Genomic DNA, 26,152 nt, shown 5'->3' with positions numbered 1-26,152 from the left:
ATGCGGTAAACTACTGAGATCTCTTTTCTACTTGCAAAGCAATGTATGGCAGGAAAGGATACTGTTCTGTTCTTGCAGTGTGGTGCTCCCCCCCACTGCTCCCTTTCTTCCCCCTCCCTCTCTCTCTGCATTTCTTGGTGTAGAAATTGTTGAAAGGGCATTCAGTAAGGCCCCCTTTTGTCAGCCAGCTCTGATTATCCTAAAGAAAAGGATCTCGCTCTGAGCAGTTGTTTGCCTAGAGACTTGTTGTCACGTCTTCACAATTTAACAGCTGTGGCTATTGATGGTGTGCAGAACAATTTAAGACAATGACAAAAGAGAATCTTGGAGGAAGAATTTAAAAGTTACTAAGCATTTTCCTGCAGAAATATGGTAATTTCCATTGTTGGACAAATTTGTGTCTAGTTTTTGTGTGTTTTCCTCAGGATTCCATATTTTTCCATATCTTATCTCCAAAACTGTGGACGTAATCTTTTGCTGAGTTTTGCATTGGGCTTTTTTCTTTCTGTTTCATCAATAGGCCCAGCTGTTAAATTGGGATTGATTACTTCCAGTCTTTATAACTGGTAATCACCACCTAAGTGAAAAAATAATCAACAATGTCAAGTCTCTACATTTTGTTGAGTAAGTGTGGGTTGTATGGTCAACATTAGTTACTAGGGTCAACCTCTATGTAGGTTTTAAGCAGCAGTATTTTTAGCAGCATCTACATTTTAAAGTTGATTGTCTCAACAATTGAGTTAGAGGTGAAAAAAAAAATCACTAGATGATCTGTGTTGGGAGTTAGAAATCCATCTGGCAGCCTTTCAAAACCTACATCTATAGTAGAAACATTTTTTTATTTGTATGAATGAAATTGTTACTTTTAATAGCTGGAGGTAAACAGCAGACATAGGAAGGAGATGGTTGTGAAACCATTGGAGTGTGGAGGTTTGTCTGTGACTTTATGAAATTATTGTAACTTCCTCTTCTGTGTTGTTTTTTCTCTGTGTAAAAGTTTTGGGGGGAAATGGCCTTCCTAATATATTAGAAGACAATGTAAAGTAATAGACAGATTTTCTTTACTGCTTTTACTTTGTTTCATAACTCTCAACTGTAATTCTGGTTAGGTTTTTTTCAATGAAACTGAATTTGATCTCCTTAGGTGAGTGGAAGTTTCACTTCATGAACATGAATGCTCACAAAGACAAAATAAACTAAGTGGCCTCTGGATAATACAGTTACCGTCTCAAGGCCCTGTTCCAAAGTGCTTGTTTCTCAATGGCCTGTCTCTGGGCTTCTGGTAGGAGGTTTCTGACCCATCACTGCATCTGCAGCTTAGGGGAGTAGGATCTAGGTATCATTCCCCCTGGATGCACATAAGTCTGCTGTGTACTCATGAAGTTCACTTAGATCCTTATTATGATAACACAAAAATGGCAGGATGTGCAATCTTTGTATTTTATGGGGTAAAGATTTCAGGGTTACCCAGTGGTTTTGTGCCACCGTCACACTAAACAGCTTTTAAAACTCCTGCTGTGGTCAGGCTATTGCCGGAGTTTGGTAAATGGGAAAATGTATATTTTTCAGTAGTTAAGCTTGAGGAAGTTATGTTTGCTTCTAGCCTGAACACTTCATTGTAGAAATTGTGATAGTATTCAGTGAATACATTCTCATTTACTGATGTCAGATCAGTCGAATGCAATGTGACAAATGAAATACTGAAAATGAACATGTTATAAAAGACATAGGAATGCTGACAACAAGCTTTATACCCAAAGCTGTTACCAGAATTTAATGATGAATTTGAGACAAATGTTGCAATGTACCAAGATACTACTTCGCCATCTCTGGAAGGGTTACTGGGGTCTTAGCTACTGGGGAGGGAGAAAGTCATCAAGGAGTGCAGCTATTTAATCTTCTGTAATCATGGTTCTGGGGTTTATACCTGTATAAACTGATTTCCTCTTCTGACTAAAGTAGTAAGAATACACACTTATTTGAATTACACAATTATTTGCATACACAATTATTTGAAAATTATTTTATGAGGTTGTTTCTGCACATAGGCAAAGTTTTGAGGAAAGGAATGGCTTCTGAAATATGAAATAGCTGGAAATGCACTGATTGCAAAGTTCTGGCAAAATTGAGAACAGACAAGAACTTTTGTTATAAAACTAGAAATCAGGTAGAAAACTCATTAAGTAGATTTTCCTGCAGTTATGGGCGTGGAGGCTTGTGAGGATCACAGAACACATGATGCACTCTGTCCCAGCTCCTAGAAGCCTGTCCATTCTGTGCAAGTTTACTGTTCTGTCCCAAATTGGTAGGCTTTCCTGAATCACAGCTTTAGGTGGGACAAACAGCTCCAGGCTACATTGAGTGGTATATGGATGGCAAAGCAGCAAAACTTCCTTTGTGCTAGTCCTCTAGCCTCAGAACATGCTAAAATTATGATTTTTGAATTTAATAATAGCAACTATCTACCTTGTCTTAGTAGTATATGTAATGGAAATTTGCTCTTTAGCTCTGAGGTGCAGTAGTTCCATTTTGAAATGATTTGCGGACAAGAGACAGTTTTGAAAGAAATAATCACCTGATTGACCAGGGGTAAGGGGTCCGTGAAAGTTATTACAAGCATTAAACATGTCATCTGGTGTTCTTTTAATACATAGCTAGGGGGCAGTTAAACTAAGTCTTTACAGCTTGTGATGTATATCTTGTGTATAGTGATGCATGAATGTTGGAAACTGGAGGGGATTTTGTGAACAGAAGCAACTCTGTATCTTCAGATTTGATTTCTAGAGTCTTCAGATAATAATCCTGTTCATTGATTCTTCTCATTTCAGGAGATCAGAATTTCTTGTGCAAAATCTTCATGCCTTAATGTTATCACTGGCAAATTGGTAGAACTATAAAAGTGGAAAAAATGTTGGGTTTTTAATTGCTCATTGTGATTTTACCACATGTGTACTAGCTCATCTTTGGACACCCTGAGAGATACACATGACTCACTTTTAAGATCTTGCATTACACCTAAGATCTTTCTGAATCTTCCAGTCAAGAGGGTTTTGAGGTTTTGGGGGTTTTTGTTGGGTTTTTTTGGCTCTCCTTTGAGCCATTTCAGGTTAAAGACAAAACAAGATGAAGTAGGATTAGAAAAATAACTTACTTATCTATATCTCCTCAACCTTTGCAGCATGAGTTTCTCATGCAAAGTAGCAACGGTCAGCCTTCTCCCACTAAAATCATAAAAGTCATCTATCGGCCTGTTTACAAAGTGCAATTGTCAGGTTTTTTAAGCTGTATTGAGACACTCACTTCCTGTACACCTTAAGTGGAGAGGAAAAAGTATCAAATGGAAAAGCTTTTAATATATTTGTAGATCTGTTCCAATATTCAGATTTTTTTCATCATTTGTGTCCTCTCCCATGTTCCCACTCTTTCTCATGTCAGGTGCAGGCTGATTTTGCTGCATAGTCAGTTGGGTTTTTTCCCTTTTTCTCTTTATAAATTGTCACATACATGCTATATCATTGTTTTAGATTTGCAAAACTGCTTCTGGCGACCCCCGCTTTCTTATTCCTGTCTGATGACTGGAAGGAGGTACTTTCCAGTGGAGCTTATTTTCACAGCTGTGGCAGAGGAGGGAAGTGTCATAAGATACTTTGAGGTCAGTTTTGACCCCAAATTTAGACGAGGTAAAAATGATTCGACAGAAGTGTAATATCTTGTCTCAAGTGGTTTGGCTGTCAGTTCAAAATCAGATAATAATTATGATTAAGAAAAAGCTCTTTTGATAGCCCTTACAATGTGCAATAAAAACTCTTCAGCGTTATACAGTATTGTTTTTTGTTTTGCCGTTTGTTACAACTGGAAGTTATCAAATAAGCCATTATATTTTCAAAGAAACTTTAAAATTAAGGTCTTTGTACGTGCAGAAGAGTTTTAAATATTTTTTTTGCTTACTCCTGCTTGTGCAATCTTCAATGTAATAATTGTTTAGGTAACTTATCAGAAAAATAACTAGTGTAAATTGTTAAATTACCATTTCACTGTCCACATCAAGATCTCTAGTAAACCTCTAATAACTAACACATGCCTTAGGCATAGCTGTGCATTATGTATGTTCTTTGTAACGAGAATTCGTTGACTTTATGAAGCCATTCACAGACATTTATCATTTTGTTCATTAAACTTGTCTGTGACATCCGACACATTGATGTAACTGGAAATATTCTCTGGGAGTTCTGGCACGACTCTGTCATTTTGCCTGAGGAGAGAGAAACTTTGTACATAGCCTGTCCCAAATTACAAGGGTGAAACTTCCTTCCCCTACCCCTTCCCCAAAAGTGTAGGTGAGTATATGACTTTTTTTCACCTTGCTTTTAATGCTTATTTATGCATGCAACCCTGTGCCTCACAGTTTGCAAGCAGATTTATCATTGATCTTCAATAGGGGTTGAAAGTGGATACTGCTTTTGTTAGTTCAGCCAGTCTGTGCCAGGAAGGCAGCTCAATTTTATCACACGACCAAACTATTGTAAAAATGATCATAATACAGATCCACAGTGCTCTGCGCCAGTGGCTCATGGAACAGGTACATGTGAATTTGTATTCAGATGCCTATGCTCTTAAAATTAGTATTTCATTTATTTAAGAAGTAGAGATATAATTGGGTATGGGGATTTTTTTGTTTTGTTTTTGTTTCCCATTAGTAGAATTTGTTGTTTATTCCAGTTAGTAAATTTTCTTTTCTTTTTTCTCACCCCACCCCTGTGAACTTTAGAAAACATAAATATTGTTAGAAATAGTGTTTGGAATTCTTGGATGTACTAAACGCTAGAAGAGGTAAGCATTGATACAGTATACAAGAATTAACTATGGAATTCTTGATAGCATTGATGGGATTTTTGTGACATTCCCATCACATGGCATTTAGTACTTGTTTTTAATGGTCATTGTCATTGCCTGATGTTGCTTATTGCTGATTCTCATAAAATAGATGGTAGATGACCAAATGCTTTGTTGAAAGCCTTTATAATGTATGTTGTAGAGCAATGCTTCATTTGGTCTTTTAAAATTGCTGTGTTTGGAATGATGAACAATATCTCATTCGTTCTGCTCTTGAGCACCCAGTGTGGAAAAAAATATGCACTTTTAACACCTGTGCGTGTTTGATTCCTGTGGATAGCTATCTAATAATGGTAGAGGTTGTTAATCGGATATCTGCCTACCTGCTAGTGTTCCTGTTGTGCTACCTGAATCCAACTGTATCAGGGATCTTCCAAACAGGAATGAATGTACTAACAAATTGTGGCCTAACTGACTAAAATATTTATTAATGGGTCAAAGATAATGTTCAGATTGTTAGACCTTCCAAAAATTGAATATCCAAAAATCCATTACATAAAATTTTTGTCTTTTGAGAGAAAGAGTAGAGCAGTTGGGTCTTTAAAATATATTGTGTCTCACTACATAATAGTTCACTGGATTAAATGAATTTATTGATTTCTGCTTCTTTACTGACACACATTTATGAGCAGTTTCTTTGGCACCATGGCCACATGTCAAAGGTCATAACTTTCCTTCACTGTGGAAGAATAAAAGCTTTCAGATGGTGAATCCCTGAAATCCACACAGTGCTTTATTCCCCCCTTTCCCCCCCAACATAATTATTGTTTCTGCATTACTTTATTTGAGATAAATAAGCAATAATAATAAAAAATAGGCACTAAAAAAACCTATGCTATCTGTCGTAAAATAACTGCAAGAAACTATTTCTCTGCACAAAAGGTGACATACTAATCTGCTAATAGGTATCGTTATGAGATACATGGTAGTATATTAGCCTCTTTTATGGTCAGAGATTTTATTGAAAATGGTCAATTTTGAGAATATAATAAACATTTCTCAAGAAGGATTTTATTACACTTCAGTTTAGAAACAGTATTTCTTTCATTTTAGAGCCATGTCAAAGGCACGTTACACTTTGTGCACCAGAGGTGATACTAGAAGTAGATCCTACTGAGAGAATGAAGCACATTCAAAGTCTGTGCTTTGTGTTTAGATGAATGTTTATGTTGACATGTTGACGTTTTCTTTAATGCCCTTCATTAATAGTAGCCTGTGGGATATTTGATGTGTACTAGATATGAAAGTCCACTGACAACATGAACATGAAGCTACTAAAGAAGAAACTGCAATGGGATATAAAGAAGTTTAATCAATCCACTACTTAGCAAAAAGAGAACAATAAATCATGTTTTAAAAAGTGGCTTACACTGGTTCTGAAATTTTGGAAATGTAGACTAGGATGCAGTTATTGCCATATCCCTTGTGCAGTCTGTGGTGCTCATCTGACTGATAGCCTGGCAGAAAAAATACTCTTTTTTTAAAACTAGATAGTTACCTAACTAATGTGATTAGCTGTGATGATTTGAACTGGCTTTCTGTGTTATCTGACAAGTGCTAGAGCTGGCTAGAGGTAAGCAAGCAAGAGCAGTGGGGGTTTGGGACTCTCTGGGAAGAGTTTGTTTTCACTTTTTAGCAGCTACTAACTGGTAGATTAGCTGAAGGTAACTTCACTCAGGTGTTACTTTGATTTAAAATCATCAAAATGTTTGCACTAGGTAAGGTGGATAGGTTTGAATGGTTCTCCGGGGGCCTGGCTATAGTCCTCCTAGCAGGATTGTTTCTGGAGGAATAGCAGAGCCTAGAGTTGTATCAATGGGAAAAAGAACCAACGTGATTTTCTAAGAAGACATAGAAAGTCTTCCTATCACTCACCCCAAGAAGGAGAATTGGCTGCCAAACTTTATTTTTGCATAGTAGAGATAAAGCCTGTTGATGCTTTTAATCACGACTCTCGCAAAAAATACCACTGGTAGACTTTTCTTCTGCTCTATTGTTTTGTGGAAATTATGATCTTGTTCTAAGGTGGCTGGTGGGACTCTGCTGTTAAATTTACCAAATATTTATATTGCAGCACTGTAATTGCTAAGTTTCTGAGACGATAACCTTTTAGATAGAAATTTGCCATATCAGCATCCAACTCTTTGCTTTTAACTTTTTTTTAATACAGTATACTTCTGCAGGACTGTTTATCCTGTTACCTTGAACAAATCTAAGATGAAACTGCTTTTTCTGTATTTTTGTTTTTTATTAGGATAGCATGGGAATGTCTGGTTAGGGAACAGAGGCATGGGATTTGTTGGAGAAGTGGTCTTTGTGTCTGGAAGTAGTTTTAGCTGTTGCTATGAATATATTTGCAAATTTGGTCTCTAAGTTCTGAGGAAAAATCTCAAACTTTTTTTTTTTTTTTGTGCATGTTCAGCACAGACTTACTCAGCTTGACTAGCTAGAGATGCAGAAGATGCTGTTTGTGATGACCATATTGCTTGTGAACACTGAGCTGGACTTTCCCTCTAAGCAGTCCTAGGCAGCTGTGGACTTGCCTTTTTTTCCTGTTCTGAATTAATGAGCAGCTAAAGTGTGATCTAACACTGCCTGGAGAAACCAGCTGGCATTGAAAGCTGAATTAAGTGAAAACAGTGGTTTAATTACCTGGAGGGGGAAGTGGGTGAGGTGGAGGTGTGAGTGGTCTCATGCGTCTAGAGGTCAGAAAGGGTAAGAGAAATGCATCGGTGGGAAGCGACTAGTACTAAGGAAAAGCTTGTGGAGTGAGGCCTCAGGTTGGCCTGGTTTGGAGATTGCCATGGGTACAAGTTGGGACTGGGAGAGGACTCAGGGGCTGGCGAAGACTGACTCAAGAGAGTGTGCCCATTGAAGGAGCTGATCTTTCAGGACACGGAATGTGGACCCAGGAGTCCTGAACTTCCCTTGGGAACTTCAGAAAGACAATAATCTCCCATTTGGGAGCTTTGGAGGATTTAAAGTGCTTCACTGCTTCAGCCAGAAGCTTCAACAATATGTAACATAAGTCATCTTGTCCCTACTTTTCATGGGAAATATGTGATTACATGTTTCTTGTGGTCTCGGTGTTTGGTACAAGGTTCTGAGGTTTGATCAGTTGGAGCTGCAGCAAGTTGGGGGAGCTGTGGTCACAACACATGGAGTGCTGTAAAGGATCAGTGTCTTACCTTGGACACCTAAATTTAGTGAATATTTGGGGCCACTATCCAACTGTTTGTCCATACCCAACAGTGAAATTAAAATAATAATAGAAAGGCACCTTGAGATGTTGTAAGAGTAGATGCATTAACATTTGTGAAGAACTGTAGTGCAGAGCCCTGTAGAAAAGACCATAGGGAAGTTAATAACTCTGTCTTCAGGGCAGTGCTTAATAGAGTGTAATAAATAAGGAATGAGGCCACACACTGAACAGAGAAGAGAAAACAAAATATTGAATAGATGCTCATTATGTGAGCGCCATTCATTTGGCGCTGTGAATAGTGGGGGAAGTGTGATTGTGCAGTTGGATTGTTTCCGAAAGCATGTATATAAACAGGGCAAACCAGTTACATAAGCAGCTTCATTTCTTCAGTTTCCTAACTTTTGAGCATTTGGGTTTGGAAATTTTCATATTGTGTGTGTGGATGTACAATGCTGTGTTAATGGGAAAGTTTAAGGGTTAGCTTCATTTATCTCATGATGTATGTAATGCAGCAAAAACCAAAAATGCTTGGAGGTATTAGAGTTTTATATAGGCAAGGTGTCAGGGAAAAAGGACTTGTAACAGAGGGGCACTGTGACAACTTCTGAGGCAAGTTAAATAAGTTTATCAGAACTTTTTGATTCAACCAAAACATGGGCTGGTGTCTAAGCATGTCTTTAACAATAGCTTTAACTTAATAATCCTCAGATAATTTTTTTTAATATATAAAGGTTTACTGATCAGTGAAGATACCGTAGAGGTCTGCAGCAACATTTATAAACCTGTTGGTAGTATTATTTATCGGAGCATAATCTGATTTAGGAAACCATTTTAACACAGTATTAACAAAACCCACATGTAATTTATACTTTTGACTACAGTTTAAGCTTTTGTGTGGACAGGGCTTAGGTGAGTGCTTACCTGTATGCTCTCTGGTGTTTGTCAGTGCAACCTTTACTCTCTTTGTGACCTGACTGAGAGGAAATTTGTTTATTGCTGGTGTATGGGAGAAGAGCTTTTTTGTGGCACATGGTATCAGGTAAGTACCAAGGAGGACTGTGGGCTCCAGTGCTATGGAAGAGTTAGCACCTGTGGGTTTCACTTCTTCCTTCATCTGGTCTGTCTCTTCTCTCAAGCACGTAGCCACTAGTGTCTCTTCTACTCCAGCATGTAGCCCAGAGTACCACCTACTTGTTAGGCTACAGGTCTTACCATGAGCCATAGGGCAGCTTTCTGGAAATACAGCCCAGGAGTCATGACTAGAGAAAAGCCCTGATACTCTTTTTTTTTGTTCTTTTTTCCTGACGCATTTATGTAAAGAACCTCAAAGGCAGCAAAGCATTCAACACCTCGTGCCTTCAGTGCAAGGTATGCACCTGCATCCTGTTGGGGATTTGGCCCTTTGCGTGCTGGGACCTTCTTTCTCTGAGGATGTTTTTCACAGGCATGTTCAGAAGATGGAATTGTGAGGAAATGTAAAATGTTATTTGTACTTATTTTAATTGTTCCTTTCCTCACTATTTAGTTGCTGCCATGTTTGCCATTGTTTTGTGTTTATCTAAATAATGGTTGCCTGGCCTTTCACGAACTTGTGAAGAGGAAAGATGGTGACCACCTGAAACAATAATATCTGCGGCAGAATAGCCTGAGAACTTTAAATAACCAAAGGGGACGGTTTCCAAGGCAGCTAAGTGACCTTTGGATCCCAGAAGCAGGCTATTCATAGAGGCAGAGCCTTTGTCCTGCTTTGACCAGTGGTCAGTGAACTCTGGCAGGCCCCTCGGCTCACCATCTTGGCCCTAGACTAGCAGCTGGTGATTGATTCATTTAACTGTCCAGATTCACATTCTTCTGTCAAGGACTTGTCAAGGAAGAAAAAGGTTCTATGGAGGGCTATTCATTTTACTAAAAGGAAGGGGATGCATTATATGATTGAGTGGATTACTTTTGGGTCAGAAGAGTTCCTGCATTGCTCCGTTTTAATTCGGCCTTCAATCAAAGAAAGATTTAGTTTATGAGCGCAGTGTGGTGCTCATGAAGAGGGACAGATCATTTCAATTCCATCAGTGCAAGAGGGCTGTTTTGTTTTGTTGTTTTTTTGTTGTTCCCCCCCGTTCTATGATTCATCCACCTCACCATTTTTTTGCCAACAAATCCGTGGATTTTTGTGGTTAGTTGATATGATGGAGGGTTAAGAATATTACTCTCTATTAATCTCACTCTTAATGTGTATGGTATATGAACATTAATGCTCCTACTACCTCTCATATATGGTGTTAAGCAATTTTACCTAGAGTAAGTAAAATATTAGTATGTTACCTCTGGTTTAGAAGTGGAGAAAACTGAGAAGAGAATAAATTCTACAGGAACAAAGTAATAAATTACTTTCCTACAGACAACACAGGCAGCTGTAAAGCTGAGCGTAGAACCTGGTATTTTCTATCCAGTCCCTGTTTTCACCCGATGAACAGAAGTTTGTTGTATAAACCCAGCATTTTCCAAATGCTCAAGTGCTATCTGTCCATTTGTCTGCTAGTTTAGAATCCCTTTTTTTAAAACAAGAGGAAGGTGTTTCCATACTTTACGAAACTTGAATCATGTTTTCAATGTTATTAATTAATGTGTCCAAAAACCAACTTTGAGTTGCACTAGAGAGGTGTGTTCCCTTTTCATCGTGTTGCCAGGCTCTTCTGTCTATCTTTCCTTCAAGCTGGGCTGTGTTCCCTTAGCATTAGGGTTTTTTTGCTGACCTTCTTCATGAAGTACTGAGGAAAGAACATTGTTGCTTGCCTCCTTCCACTGGAAATAACAGGCATTGAAGAGCAGATCCTGCCAGTTAACCTTCTGCCTCGGTTTGAATGAACATGGTGAGCTGCAGCAGATGAAATATGACCCTCCAGTTTCTTTACCCCACTCTCATAAGCTATGTATTGTTTTGATTTGGCTTATTGAACGCATTATGAGGGATTTCTGATTGGCTTCAGGCCAAGGTGTTACACTTTTGCTGATGGAAGTATAAGTGCATAATTTAGAAGAAAATACAGTGAGGCTTGGTCTGTTGTATTCTTTTCTCTCCCTCTTTTTGAGGGGAAAGGGAGCATGTTGTATTCGTTGAGATAAATGAGTGGCTTAACTATCTTTAAGAGCACAGGAGAGGAAGGAAGTCTGAGATAATCTAACCTTGCTTAACTCTTCTGTTATACACCTCTGTGTATGTGTCAAATCTGGGATAAGTACAACACCTGTTGAATTAGGCCTCCTTCTTTCATGGAAGCCTGGTGGTATTCCTTTCATGTCTGCAGTTGCACTTCCTGGGGATGAGTCCCCTTTCTCAGAGTTTGCTTGTTCCAAGCTGGAGCCTGAAGTCTGAGTCGGGAGTACCAGCTTCTGTGTGCTCCAGATAATACTTCTTTGGGCGCCTTCCTGGTGGCTTTGATTCGTGGCCTTGAGCTGGAGATAAAAAAAATGAGCTTTTGAAAATCATGGAAAAGGAATATGGATTGTCATTGTGTATTAGAGAATATAAGAGGTATTACCTACTTAGAAGAACATGGTTATTTGCTTGCGCTATGACTAGGCAAACTGGAAATTAACTATTGCCTCGCACCTAAGCAGTCAACAGCCATAGCAAGGAGACTTCCTCTGAAGACAAAATTTTTTGGTTTCTTCTGTTTGCCTTTGATATGAGAGCTTTTGTGGTGCATTCAGAACAAATTTGCAGGGTATTTTCGAGACACATGAGGGAGTGAGAGAAATATACTTGGGGAAAAAATACAGGGATTTCTATGATGTTGAAGGCAATGTGATTTTTATCTGGAAGCCATACTTCCGATTTCTTTTATGTGAAAATTGCAAGAGTTGTTAACTCTTCCCCCTTCCCTACCTCCAGAAATTTTCAGATAAACATCTAGTTAGAGGATTTAAGTAACTTCAATAAATAAGCAGTACTGACAGTGCCTTTTGTTACTTGTTTTTTTGTGTGATGTTTGTTTCTGGTTTTCTCCCTGCTGCTCTCAAACTTTAAGACATTCAGAATTTTACTGTTAGTCCCCTCTGTAGAAAGACTGTTACTGCGGAGAGATCTCTGGGGTGTGTAATGCAGTAGCGGGGGGCATTTGGTGACAGGGAAATGAGCTGCAGGCGTTTGGCCCTTGAGAGTGGAGGCATCTCTTCTTTCCTTTCCCCCGGGAATGCCGAAATGTTGACATTTGGAGAGGGGGCTGAAGGGCTTGAATTCCCAGCGCCTCTCCTCAGCGTTTTGCAGTGAAATTGTGTCTTTCATCCTAGGATGCTGATTCTGAAACACTGTAAACGAAAAATGGAGAGTGCTCATATCTCTCAGGGGTAGCACTTCTGACAGTCTGAAGACTTACAGCACCGCCATATCAGCTTACGCTCATTCGTATGTGGATGGTGTCAGTTTGCCACTGTATGAAATGAAACCTCTTCCTCTGCCTCCCCCCAGATGTGAGGGAAGGCGGAGGTGCAGTGGTGGGCGGTGCGGTGGAGGAATGTGTGGGGCCCTGCTCCTGTCCTGGGATGTGCTCTGCAGTGCTCGCTCTGATTGATGAGCTGGGCAGGGTGAGGTGAAGAGCGGGTATTGCATTCTGCTCAGGGTCTTGTTTTATTTTAGCCAGGAATAGCATTTATTTATTTTTAAAGGTACATGACTGCTAAATAGAGGTCTTACCCTTCTGCTGGCATCTGCAGTGAAATTCATTGATCAGAATGGGGCAGCTTTAGTGCTTACAGTGCTGGAGGCTCTTGTTGCACAGTGCTGAAATTGTCTCTTCTGTGTTGCACTGAGTGATTATTATTACGTTTTCATTGTTCTTTGTGGGATTGTTCTGTGAGGAACCATAGAATTATAGTAGTCGCTCTTTAATTTTCTATTTCTGTTTTCCTTTGTGGGGTGGTTGGGGTTTTTTTGATGACAAATCAGGATAATTGTGAAAGGATACGTCTTTTGTTGCATGATCCTGCTCGTGTTCTGATCCTTCTCTTGATGTCATAAAGTACAAAACTGTGCTGGATGTTCCCCATGCAACAGTTGGGCTATTAAGCAGAACTAATTCTTCACAGAATGGCAACAACTCCAAAGAAAGGCATCTGTAGGATTAAGCATAGATACTAGAAGGCAATCACTTGGCAAACTGCTGAAGGAAAGCAGTCTTTGCAAGGCAGAAAGTGGTGTGTTCTTTCTCCTGAATGCATGCAGCCACACAAGTAGAAGCTTTGAAGCTGGTTAATGTGGCTTACTGTTGCCTTTTCTGTACGATTTCCTACATTTCTTGTCTGCAGAAGAGCAGAGGGGAATTCCTTGATAAGTGCATTAGCATTTATTGTGCACTTCTGTGGCCACACACTGTTGCCTGGATGATAGATAGAGTGAGAAGGGAAAACCCCAGCTGGGATGCCTTCAAAAGTGAAAAGATCAAATCTTTCATGCTTGTTTACATGATTCAGTAGGTTATGCCAGTTACAGCATCAATAAACTATTGAATATATAGAACCACATATTTCTAAGCCTCAATCTTTTATTTCCTTTAGAACAGTGCTAGTGATACCTCCTGAGGTGCTGTATATGCCTGGTTTCATTGGGAAGGGTGCTAGTGGTATATTTTTTGCCACTTACGTGATGGAGGTGTTGTAAGGCAGTATGTATGGTTATGTGAATAGCTTACACATAGCTGCAAGAGGTGGAAAGTGCTGTTGTTGCAATATCATTAGCTGCTTTACCAAGGTAAAACAGAAACACTTGGGTGTATTATTCTGGACTTTCTTCCTTCACAGACTGGGAATTTTGATGCATGCCCCTGCATTACAATTCTCCTGGATTGTCATCTCAGTGTGGCTCTAAGAGCACCTGATGGGCCAGAGAACGAACAGTAAAATCAGGCACTCGTGTTGGTAGTATGTCAGTTAGGATCCTCCTGTTTACCTTCTCTAGCACATTGGTGCTGCCTAGGATCCCATTTATCGTCACATTTATGTTAATATGTCATTAATAACAAGGTGTCTGTCTGTTCCAGTGGTCTGAAGAAGTGAGGAGGAAACAGTACAGCCTAATAGTCACTTTTGTCAAATTGTACTTTTCTGTTCCTGTGTGCATGTTTCTGCATTTAAGAAAACTTTTTGAAGGGTGGCTATCCACTTCTGAGGAGCCAATTTTCTTTAACTGTTCTGATGGTTTTTCTTAACATACAGCAGACATGCTAATTATGAACTCTTTCCATGGCTAAGGTTAACACTTTCCAAAATTTATGGTGGACGTATGCTGCCTATTTAGCAAAAGGGAAGAGCATCTTTCATAAAGTACAATATATCCTGAGATGAAGTGATTGCTTTTATCCTTGAAAAAATGGATCAGTATCATAAAGACCTCTAGTGTATTGTGATGCTTGATATAATAATTTTGAATTCACAGTTTTACCCCAGAAGGAAAGTTTAGACAGCCAGCCACATGTTTAAAAGTTGAGAGTCTGGTGTGCCATTTGAAGTGTCCTGTGCCCAGAAAACCAACATTTACAGGACTGAAACTTCTGAGACAGTAGTTAAAAGGCAGTGGTAGGGCTTGCTTCTGCCTTCAGTGATGTCCATGTGTGTAGGAAGGGGTTGCATTTCCAAAACTGCCTCACCAAAGGGAGACTGTTCCAGAACCACATGCCTCATTTGTTTATTTTCTCTGGAGCAGCCAAAGATGATATTTTGTCTTTGAGACGCTGTCTCTAGACCTTGCACTTCTAAAGAGCTCTTGCAAGAGGGGAAGAAAGTTTTGTTTTGTTTTTAATGAAACAAAAAGAAACTTGGGAAAGTCAGGACATACAAGGAAAAGGCTATTCTCAGTTCTTTCTGCAGGGGGAAAAATTTTCCTTATCTTGTCAAGTTTTTTCTCCTTTCCTGTCAACTGTTTTCAACATGCACCCTTTTGAGTCGGGCACAAGGATAGATCAGAAACTTCCTCACAGTAGTTTCTGTTCTGTATGTGGAGAAGACAATATACTTTCCTACTTTCTGAGGATACTGTAAGAAAGAAGGAATAAGAGGATACTGTATGAAAGAAAGAAGAAATGAGTACAGTTCTCTAAAAACCTAGTCCAGAATAGTTTACTTGACTTCCAAGTTTTCAGGAAGAGAAAATACTACATATGAAACTTCAGACTGGTATTAACTTTGAGAAGCTGATGGTGAAAGCTGTGCCTCTGTGTGTGTTTCTGCGTGTGGCCAGAAACACTTTTACAGAATCTAGTCCCAACCCAAAGGGTGGAGAGTTTAGTGATCTTCGGTGGACATACTCAGACTTGGTTACTCCTGCACAGAGATTTTTAAGGTGATCATTTGTCAGCCACTGAATTAGGAGCTTTAAAGAAAGGATCAGGGGGACCTGAAAGTGTTAGAGGAAACAAATGAGATTGCAGCTGACATCTCCAAGGGAACTTTTGTTCAAGGGTGCTCAGGCTGTTGACCTCTTTGCTTCTCCATTTCATTGCCTTTAGATTATAGCATTCTTCAGTACCAGAAAAGGAGTAGCTAGTGATTGGGCATATGCTACCTTTTTTTTTTGGGGGGTGGGGGGAACAATCATGGACATTGCTGTGCAAAGATTTTAATGCACAAAGAAACAGCTTTGCATTGTATTTTAAAAGTGTGGGGTTTATATACAAAGCTAATGATTTTTTTTTCTTTTTTCCCTTCTTAGCAGAGATTGGAGAGTAATTCCTAGTGATCTGCGTCTTAGTTTGGAAATCATTGTCTAAAAATACTTCTTAAATATCTGTCAGCAGGTTGGCAAGGATATGAGAGAGGAAAGGAAAAATTAAAATATACTGTTGTTTCTTCCTTTTTCCATTCCTTTCTCTATTGCACATCCCTCTCTTTGTTTAGTTTTAGTGGTGGGAGTAAATGTATGGTAGGCTAGAAGTAAATGTTTTTGCAAGAAGGTGACCATAAGTTTTAGCAGAGCAGGCTGTTTCCCACATGTGATTGACTGGCGAAACCACAGTAAGCTCTGCAGAGGAGCTCACCCTTCAGTTTAGCAGTCAGGGTGCTGGAGAAGATTTGTCCAGAGCAGAGGTAATGAATTGAGAATAGCAGAAAGGACAGATGGCCAAATCCTCACTCATTACCTCATCTGGGGTCTCCTTGGTGCTTATAAGTGAAAGCTTTCTGTAATTACTCCTATGTGCAGAGCAGTTTCTGGTCCCTCCAAAACTCAAAATGTGATTTTGAGAGGGTCTCACAGGCTAATGCCTCAGAAGGATTTGCTCCTCGCCTACAACCTGCCAATACTGTTCTGTGAACTGAAATGTGAGGATCACATGATGTGAAAGACCAGTTTTGTCAGATTTCATGGCCAAACCTAGCTCATTCTGTGTGCTTACATGTCTTTCACACTGTAGAAATGGGTTTCTAATCTTGTTAGTTTTTTTGCAATATTTGGACCGTCTTAAATTTTTTAATTGTTTAGGTTTGTGTTTTCAGTAGAAGTATTGGCGTATTTTGCGCTCGTATAAAAAAAAAAAAATTGTTTAAAGATGAGTAAAACAAACCAAAGCAACTCCCCTTCCCTTCCAGTCTTCCTTCTTCCCTCCTTCCGATCTCAGCAGAGCGATATATGCCAGAGTTCTGGAGTAATACACACATCATGCAGAGAATTGAGGAGGCACAGTATTTTTTCAATAAAGGGTCTTTTTATCTCTCTAAGTTAAGGCCCTGACTCAAAGCCTTTTGAAATCAAGGATAAGACCCCTACAGGTCAACAGGTTAGAAAAAATGAAGAAATATGTGTCAGCAGTCAAATATCTGGCTCTCAAACTCTCTGGATTTGGGAACATAAAGTGCGTGGATGCCAATAAACTATGGCAGTAGCTCCCGAAATACCCCATTTTGATAAAATCTATCCTTTGACTTAGGAAAAAAAAAATGTTAGGAAGGGAAGAGGAACCCAAGTTGTAGTGCTAAGATAGTGGGTTCTCAAAATGCAGCTCTGTAATTTCCCACTCTGCAGGGTTTTCCAAAGCATCAGAATAATGGTGATCACTGTAGAGTATGATTGCATTCTGTACAAGTCGTAATTCCAATCCACCTTCTTTAAAATGTTAAAATGCCTGCTGGGAGGTTCTAAATGGCAAATGGTTTTTAAAAAAAAATAATCTTTGGAATAGACAGATTAATAGGTGTCCCGTATCAATTACTGATAGTGTCAAATCAATGCAGCAGTTTCAGTCTCATTTAACCTTGCTATTACTTAATTGCAGTGCTCTAAAATAATAGCCTGAGACCGGACTCCCTTTTCAATACGATTCTGAACTGTCATCTTCAAAACTGCTGCTATGGTGTTCATACTCTCACAATCTAAGAATTTATTCATATTGGTAAAGTCATACAGGAACATGTCTTTATCTTTTTGTTTTCATTTTAGGAAGAGAAACTTGATGTATTAGGTTTATCCTGGAAATATGTTTACCTCAAGAAATATCTGTGAAAATTCAGTGTAACCTGTTTCACAAATAGCATGTGATAGGCTACATGGTATCCTGCTTGCTGATATTTCCAGTATACACAGCAGGCTGTGGGGTTTTTGTTCGGTGGGTTCCTGAACAATGTAGAGAGAGTTTATTAAAAAAAAGGGAGAATTATTTGCACTTCTGTCACTATTTTTCCTTTCAGCTCAGACTAAAGGAAACATGACTTGTTACCATACCCAGATTTACATTTTTGTCTCAAACTAGAATTTTTCATGGAAAAAGTTTTGATGAATTTAAACTTAAACCTTTTGCTTAGTTGCTAAAGGGAAGGTTTTTCTTCCTCAGATTTAATTTCAGTAAATCAAGGTATAAACATTTCTTTTAAGGAAGTTTCACTGCCACTTGGAGTGATTATAGAGGCATTTTTCAAAACTGTTATTGAGGAAAACCTCCTGATTTTTCTGGGGTGTTTGCAGTATAGTTTTAGGGCGAAATGTGCAGTTAGATTTTTCTGTAGAATTTTCATCCTACCAGCACAGTGGTTCTGTAGATACATGGGCTTTTAGTCTTGTGAAAAGGCTCTCTGCTAGCTGTTGACCTGCATGTTCTGATGTTTGTGGAGAAAGGTATTAACAGAGAATCTGAAAGGTACTGAAATGTTTCTGTATGTAGAAACACTAACTTAGGTGCTAACCAAGCCTGGCTTTGTAGCAATGTGTGTAGAAAAAAACTACACCTGGCCATAAGGGCTTTTAAACTGACGGGATACTGTGGTTTGAGGAGTCCTTTTATTTATGTAACGTTACTTTTTGATTCCACTTTTTTCTTACGGGTTTTTTTTTCTTTCTTCCTTAAAATACTTTGTTATGTAATATCTGAATTAGATATTTTTAAAAATTATTTTTCATTTTTCATGTGCAACCTCTGGGTTTTCCAGAAAAAATATTTTTCATATTGGGAAATTAAATGTCATAGTTGCTAATGGCAAACTAGTGTGTTTCTGTCATGTAATCTTAGGTCTGTATCCTGTCTTCTTTCTAAGAGTGAGTTCTTAGTAACCAGCTTGATAGAACAAAGGAGAGGCAGAAATCAAAGCTAAAATATGAAGCTGGAAAACAAACCAGAAAGGTAAAATGAATGCCCTTTAACAAAGATGACCGCATTTCCAGACAATTCAAGCGAGTACTGATTTTAAAGTCATGTCTTAACAGTTTAGTGTTAGTACCTCATTAAAATCCAGGGATTAATAGCAGCAATCTCCTTGTTGCACATTAAAAGGATTTAGTTTAATTTTGGATTAGAGGGGTACAAGGTGCCATTCCAGCGAAGCTATTCCCAAGGTATCAGTGAGGTGAAGTGGGATGGCTTAAAGGCTGTGGTATCTCTAACTGTCCCAGTTATACTGTATATGTACAAACACACCCCACACCCCCCCCATATGGATTTTAAACTTGTGATGAACTGGTTCAATAATCCTTCACAATGTATGTTATCTTTGGAAGTGAAATTGTCTGGAAAAGCTTGTTTGAAATGTTAAGAAAGGCAGTTATATGGTAGTCCTGCTGAATAATACATGCATTAATGAAGAGAAACTTGAAAAGGATACTTGCAAAAAAAAAAAAACAAAAAACAAAAAACAAAACAGGAACCTGAGGGAAGGAAAAATCCAGCTTTCTTGTTAATGGATTTAAGATTGTTGTAAACTGAGATACAGTCTTAGACATGCAGAAAACAGCATTTGCTTGTAATTGAGCAAATTACAGACATTGAGTCCCTGTGCCAAGAAATTCACAATTCAAGAAGGAAAAAAGAGACAATAAACAGGTTCCGATAGGAGACTACAAGGAAATTATAGTGGTCCATGTATTTGGTCTTAGTCTGGCAGCCTAACAGTTACTGAACTTTTTTGAGTGTATCATGACACACTGAATTGTAAGGACAGGTTAGATCAAGAACCTTAAAGCAGTCCCTGCTAGAATTTAGAGTTCTCTGATGGTCACACTTTATATGAGCATATCTACTACTTTATAGTCATATTTAGGGGTAATTGAAGATGTTCAGAATCAGTTGGGAGATTCGTGGTACTTTGGTGACTTCATTGGGAGGATATTATATTGCCTTTAATAACGCAAAGGTGATGTTTGTCTTGTATGTAGAATGTAAGTTAAATTTAAATCGGACCTGTAGCCACATTTCTTAGTGAATTAGGAGCAGTATGTTCCCAACTCCTAGAGCAAAATACACGTCCTCTTAGATGACATTTACAGACTATGTGCTTCTGCATGAATTGATGTATAAGCTGCTTCCTTAGCAGCTTACTAAAAACATGGCATTTTAAATGCCTCAAGAGCTGTCATCTGCCTGCATCCTAGAAATCCTATTTTATGAGACTTTACAGCTATCTGGAGAGATTTTCCGTGTGTGTTTAGGATTCCATACTTTAGTATGGAACTATGATATGATGATTTTATGTTGTATGCCAAAGTTGGCTTTAGGATTTTTTATTTTAAATTGAAACACAACAGGTTATAACCTGCTTCATAATAAAAAAACCCAAACAACCAAAAAAACCCAAACAGCCAGTAATATTTTACTTTGAAAGGTTTGGATTTCCCCGTGCACTTTGTGTTTGTTCCCTTTGCATGGCTGTCTTTCTAAAAAAAAGCAGCACTCATTTATAGACTGCAGCCTATACTAATTAAAGATAGGGGGTTTTTGCACTGAACAGTTTGGATTTGTGTTGCTGTAAAACTTATCTCCAACTTGTTTTCAAATCCTGAATGTATTATTTTAAATAAGTAGGTTGATGTTTTTAAAAATCAGTAGGGCTATCCTCTTTCAATGTAGTTGGACAGCTGCTGAGGCTTCAGAGGCTACCTTTTGTACCTGTTGATCATCTTGTCTCCTTTTTCTCTGAAATAAGTTTATTGACTTACTTGCCTGGAGAAGAATGGAGGCGTGTAAGGATATTGATAAAGCTACTCAAATGCATCAGCTGTTGAACAGCAAGTGTACAAGGCGTTGTCTAGCAGTAGCGGTTCCAGCAGGGGCTGAGCGGTGGCACACCTCAGCTGGCCATTACGCCTTAGGGGATCGTTTGCTGACATTCCTGTTCTACCGAGGGACGCTTCTGGCTCTGACTCTTTCTTCGATACCCTTTTGTTTGTGTACTAGCTTCATTATCTTATCTCCACAGATTTTTAGACCCTATCGATGTAGCATGTACTGCGCTGGTAAAGCTCTGAAGAGCAAAGAAGAATGAAAGAGAAGGGGGTGGAGGGAGACTGGAAAACTGAAGAGTCTCTTCATACAAATCTACTCTGAATTGTCTTTTTGCTTGGGGAAAAAAAAAACCAAAACACTAATAGAGTCTGGATGTTTCTGAAGGACAAAATTATTTCCTTTGTGAAAGGATCTTTACTGTAGCATTTGGTATGAGGAAAGTTGCAGGAGCAGTGTCACTGCCCTCGGCTGAGTAGGTAACAGCCCAAGCACCCCTTTTGCTAGCAGTTATATCACCTCCCTAACTTGCTAATACATTTCCCTTTAGCAACCTCACCTGAACTTCCCCTGCTAGAGCTAAAGCCTCTTCCTGCTTTTACTGTTCTTACTGATTAAAGAAAGTCATCGCTCCCTGTCCTCTCTAATATCTCCTTTGTACATTTGTAAGACTGTCCCTTCTCTCTTCAGTTGCCTTTCCCAGGGCTAATCACATCCCAGCTCTTTTAATCTTTCCTTACAGGTCAGGTTCTGTTTTCTCCCAAAATCTCTCATTTTTATGCCTTGCATTTTAAAAATAATAATTCTAGGTCAAACAACACTTGATTAAAATTTTAAAGGGTGAGTATAAGAAATCCCTGTGCTTGTGGTAGCACATAGAGAACGCCCTTTCACGGAAATCCCTTTTCATTTACAGTTATGAAAAACTTTATGCATATTGCCCTATTTTTATGACATTCACCTCTGAACTGTATGTACTAAGCAGAACTCGAGCTCCGAAATACTTTATTTAATTTTTACTAGCATCTCCTGGGAAACTCAGCAAAGATCCACCAGCTCCAGCTCTGTGTACTCCCAACTGCTTCATCAGAAATGGGGAGAATAGGTATGTGTTTGTAGCCTTGCTGCGTGTCTGGATCTGTCAGTACTCATGTAGAGGTTATTCCCAATCCAGATCCAGACCAGTGTGTGCCATTTGAGTAGCAAATCATTTCAAAATATGTGTCCACATAGCCAAAAGGCATGGCAGAACTCTGTTCATAATCTGTTTTAAGCCTCAAGCCTGCAAGGACTGAGAAATCGCACTAAACTCCAGGAAGATATGTGCAAGTTGGCTTTGGTACTAAAATCTAATACACATGTATATTTGTTGCATTTTTAAACACTGTTTCAGAGAGAGAGCACATCACAAAACCTAGATCAAGAAAATTCAATATTAAATTTGTCATGTGCTGTCCTGAAATCCATTTCTTTGGAAAAAGCCATAGCTTTTCTTTAGCATACAAGTTTATTTTTCTCAAGTGAGGCCTCTTCACCTAAGAATTAAAAAAAGGAAAAGATTCTTGGTTTCATATGAAGGGTTAGGGCTATTGTGTAATTCTCAATAGCATTAACAGGTAAGTTCTACAAATGGCATTATGCACTTCTGTTCTTTCCACCTGAGCAGTTCATCTATCTGAGTGGCCATTATCTCTTGAGAAACACTTAAGTGGTCAGTATCATGTGCTGGAGAGTTTCTCAATATTTGCTGCATTCTGGTTAGCTGAAACCCAATTCTGCTACTGTGTCAGTTCAGGGAGTAGTTTCAGTTCAGAGGTTTTATTTTCCATTCTTTCAGTTTCTTTATTACACAGTTACAGTCCTGTCTTGGGCCAGTGTCAGCTGTGATGAAACCAGCAAGCTTTAACAATAATAAACATGTATGTTGTTGAAATTTCTTTTGCCTCTTAAGAAAGCTCATTCAGAAAATCATTTAATGACACAAACATGTGAGTAGAAGGTGCAGCATGTAAGGAAACAAGTCACCTGGACTTGTGTTTGAATGAGCTTTGTGACTTAATTTCAGGAGTGAACGAAGTAGGTGTGTATTGTGTTTCTATTTTGTTGTTTTCTTTTTTTAAAGTGGGTGAAGGACTGCTGCTATATTTGAACAAACAAAAAAGGTGTGAGGGATGAGCTGCTTAAGTTGTGCTTTTTCATACCTTAATAGTTAAATCTATGTAAACCTGTTTAGGTACACAAAATTTTTTTGCATGCATGCAGGACAGTATTCAATCTGTGTATGGTGCAGGAGACACCAGCAGTGTTTCTCTAGTATTTAATCAGTGTGTGACAGCAAGTGAGCATTTGGGTTTTGAGCCTGTGGATATTTGCCTCAGCGGTAAATGAGGGAACACGTACCGTAACTGAACACTGATCTCTCTCTGCATAGATAGCTATTGGGCAGAACTGTGTGGTTTATGCCATCAAAGATATTCATACTTAAAAGTAACTATACAAACACATGTTCCCATCACGTAAATTGCAGGAATTTATAAAAGTAAATACAGTTTCTAACTATTGTTTTCTTCTTCTGTAAGCACCGTTTGGTATCTTGCAAATTAAAAAGGGTGGGAGCATCAGCTTCTCGGAGTAATATTGTTTTCTTTTGGCTATAAATCTGGGAAGAAAATGATTAAATAGACTGGAGAAGAGGGGTAAAACTCAAATAAAAAGGCACTTATGTTTATTGCATTTTGCAGGGTTGTTTTCGGGAACAGCGTATGTCTCCTGAGACTTTGTTTCTTATCCATTTTATAGAGCTCTGGCCTCTTAACAGCACTGCTTTAATGACTTGTTCTTGGGGTTCTGAGTTGGTATCAGTGCTTGCCATGAAAACAAGCCTGTTACAAAGAGGTCAGGTTTCACGAGACAGCAATAGACTTGTAAAAACAGATTTTACTGGAACAAATAAAGTCAGAATTAAGAAGAAACCAGAGATTTGCGTAAAGAAACAAGATACAGAAGGAGCAAGTATTGAGCTAAACTGATAATGTATAAATTTAGATGGGAGATAAGTGGGGATTTTTTTGTTTCTAAAACCACATTTAGTGACATTAATGAGTTTTTCTGAAGATTTTGTGCAGTTCTCTGTAGTTCTGACTTGCTATCTTTAGAGATCAGTTTTCTGAGGAAACGCGTTGTTCCTGCTCAGGTGGAAAAATATTCTTTAAATACCAGCTTCAATTAACAACTTGCATTGGATTTTCTAAATAGTATAGCTGAATTTGTTCTTGCTTGCTAGGATGATGACATTTTGTGTTTTGTGAAATACTAATTTTCCTCAATTTCTTTTGTAGTTCTTGAGAGTCTCACTTTTGTCTTTAATCTTCAGCTGTAACATACCGGCTGTGTGGAAATAAACAATTCTTTTTATATACATAAATTAAAACCAAATATTGTGTTTCTGTTGTCTCACTCTGTCCCTTTAAATGATTGTACCAATATAAGAAGACTCTGTGATTTTATAGTTCCTATGGAGATTAAACTTTTAAAGGTTTATCTTTGCGTTGATAAGATTGTATCATTACCTTTCTGCCCTGTTAAAATGGTCCTTTCTTATGCCACTGGCTGTGTGGTGCAGGTGATGGCTCTGAAACTCATGTTACATTGATTTGTGGTGTTCTTATTATCTATGCCTTTATTACATTCCTAGAGATTTTATTTTGAAAGCTAAGCAGATTTGCCTAGTTCACTACATCATACTTCCAGTAAATAAATGAAGAATGTAAAGCACTACTTTTTCTGTTAGAAAATCTGTTAAGAACAGCACTAGGGAAATACTCTGACTCCAGGTGAACACACATTGTCTGTGTAGGGAGGAATTAGAAAGGGGAAGGAGGGAAGAGAGGAAGTAAGACAAGCCTGGATGCTTTATTCCCCCCCCCTTCTTCTGTGGTGGAAAACTACAGTGGAGTTGAACTACCTCAATTTCAGCAGAAAGCAAATCCAGAAAGTTTAGAGTTATGGAAACAACCTGGTGTATTTGCAGGTTATTTAACTTACACTGAGTCTGTTCTGTGAAGCTGAACTTCTGTAGGTAGACAAAGAACTATTAAGTCTTTTTTTTCTTCTGATGGTTCCTTAGTAATCAAAAGAAAATCTGTTTCGGAAGAGAAGAAGTGTTTTCGCATCTCCCCCCAGGAGGCTTTAAAACTGCTGTTGTAACATCTTTATACAAGTTGTGGGGTTTTTTTGTTTGTTCTTGAACCTGGTGCTATTAAAAAGTGAAAGGAAGAACAAAAAGCGGAACATAGGGAACTGGGTTAAATTCTGCTGGTGGAAGAGGCTAGTTCTGTCTGTGGTGAAGGTGGGTAGGGAACAAGACTGCAGAGTGTGCTGGAACTGTGGGGACCTGCTGCCAAAAGCGTGTCACTGGTTGTAAAAGTCCTTACTAGGAGCATCTCTGCTTGCCTTCTGGGAGTCTGAATCCTGTTTAAGGTGCCAGACCTAGTTTCCAGTGGCTGCAGTGTTTGCATCGTGAGTCTGCAACTGCTTTCAGGTGATTTTGCTGTACAAGGTGGTTTGGTTGTTTTGTTAATAGCAATCTTTGGGAGGGCTGTTCACAAAGCTGCAACACTTTGATGCTGCTGGTATGATTAGGAATGCTCATTCCTGCAGTGCTGCTGCCACTACAGGAATGCAGTGCAAAAAAAGGATTTATTCTGACCTAGGAAGTGGAATAGGTATACTGGTAATGGGACTCTTTAAGTTACGTAGTTAGGCCCCTGTTAGGAGTTAATCTGTGTGCGGAGGGGAAAGCAACCAGGTGATGTCACGCTTCCTTCCCACTCCAATATTAATCTATTGATGCTGTGCGGTAGAATTAAAATGATGGGGTGGAGGAGCATTCGTTAGAATGCTTGGTGTGCATCAGTACTGTATGTGTCCTCTATGCAGAAGGACATTATTGAGAACGTGTTAGAGTAAATAGGATGAAAAACCATTTTAATTAATAAACAAGTAAAATGGAGGAATTCTTTCAACATAAAACTTGAATGTTAAGAGATGGGTAACTTACTAGTATTGGTTTATGTATTGAAATCGTGTTTCTGTATAATTTATACAAGAGTAGAAATGTATTTGAAATCTTTTTTTTTTTTTTAAAAAAAGTAAATGAGTACAGTTAAGTTCATGCAAAGATTGTTCCCTCTGCAGTTACAAGGGGTGGAAATGTGTGTGAAATTATTTGTGTTGCGAGTTATCCAAAAGGAGTTGCCTCTGAAGAGTTGTTCTTTCTGTTAATTATGTTGTAAGTAGCAGTAAATTAGCAATTAATTAGAGAATTTTGTATTCCTTTCCCTTTGGCTTTTATTTTCTGAGCAAAGAAATCCAACTGCCGATTAATTTCTTAGGTGCCTGTTAGCTGGAAGGTATTTATTGACCTGCCACTTCAGTTGACTCAGTTTTGTGAGCTCCTTAAGTTGTAAATGCTCAAAATTATATTGGTGCTCTGTGCATCAGGCATGCGCTGGGTGACTGCTCAGACTGTTGGGATGAAAGTGTTCTTACATTATTAAACTTATTTTGAGATCTTCTTTGGTTTTGATTT

General features: G+C 38.6%; 1 protein-coding gene across 1 annotated transcript in view; it reads left to right on the top strand.

The window, feature by feature from the left end:
- The window catches only part of PRTG (protogenin), an 82,731-nt gene that overhangs the window by 6,880 nt on the left and 49,699 nt on the right, over positions 1-26,152 (top strand). The gene's annotated exons all lie outside the window — the stretch shown is intronic.

The sequence above is a fragment of the Strix uralensis genome, chromosome 11 (assembly GCF_047716275.1).
Source record: "Strix uralensis isolate ZFMK-TIS-50842 chromosome 11, bStrUra1, whole genome shotgun sequence".
NCBI classification, from domain to species: domain Eukaryota; kingdom Metazoa; phylum Chordata; class Aves; order Strigiformes; family Strigidae; genus Strix; species Strix uralensis.
This window is presented reverse-complemented; position numbering and strand designations above follow the sequence as displayed.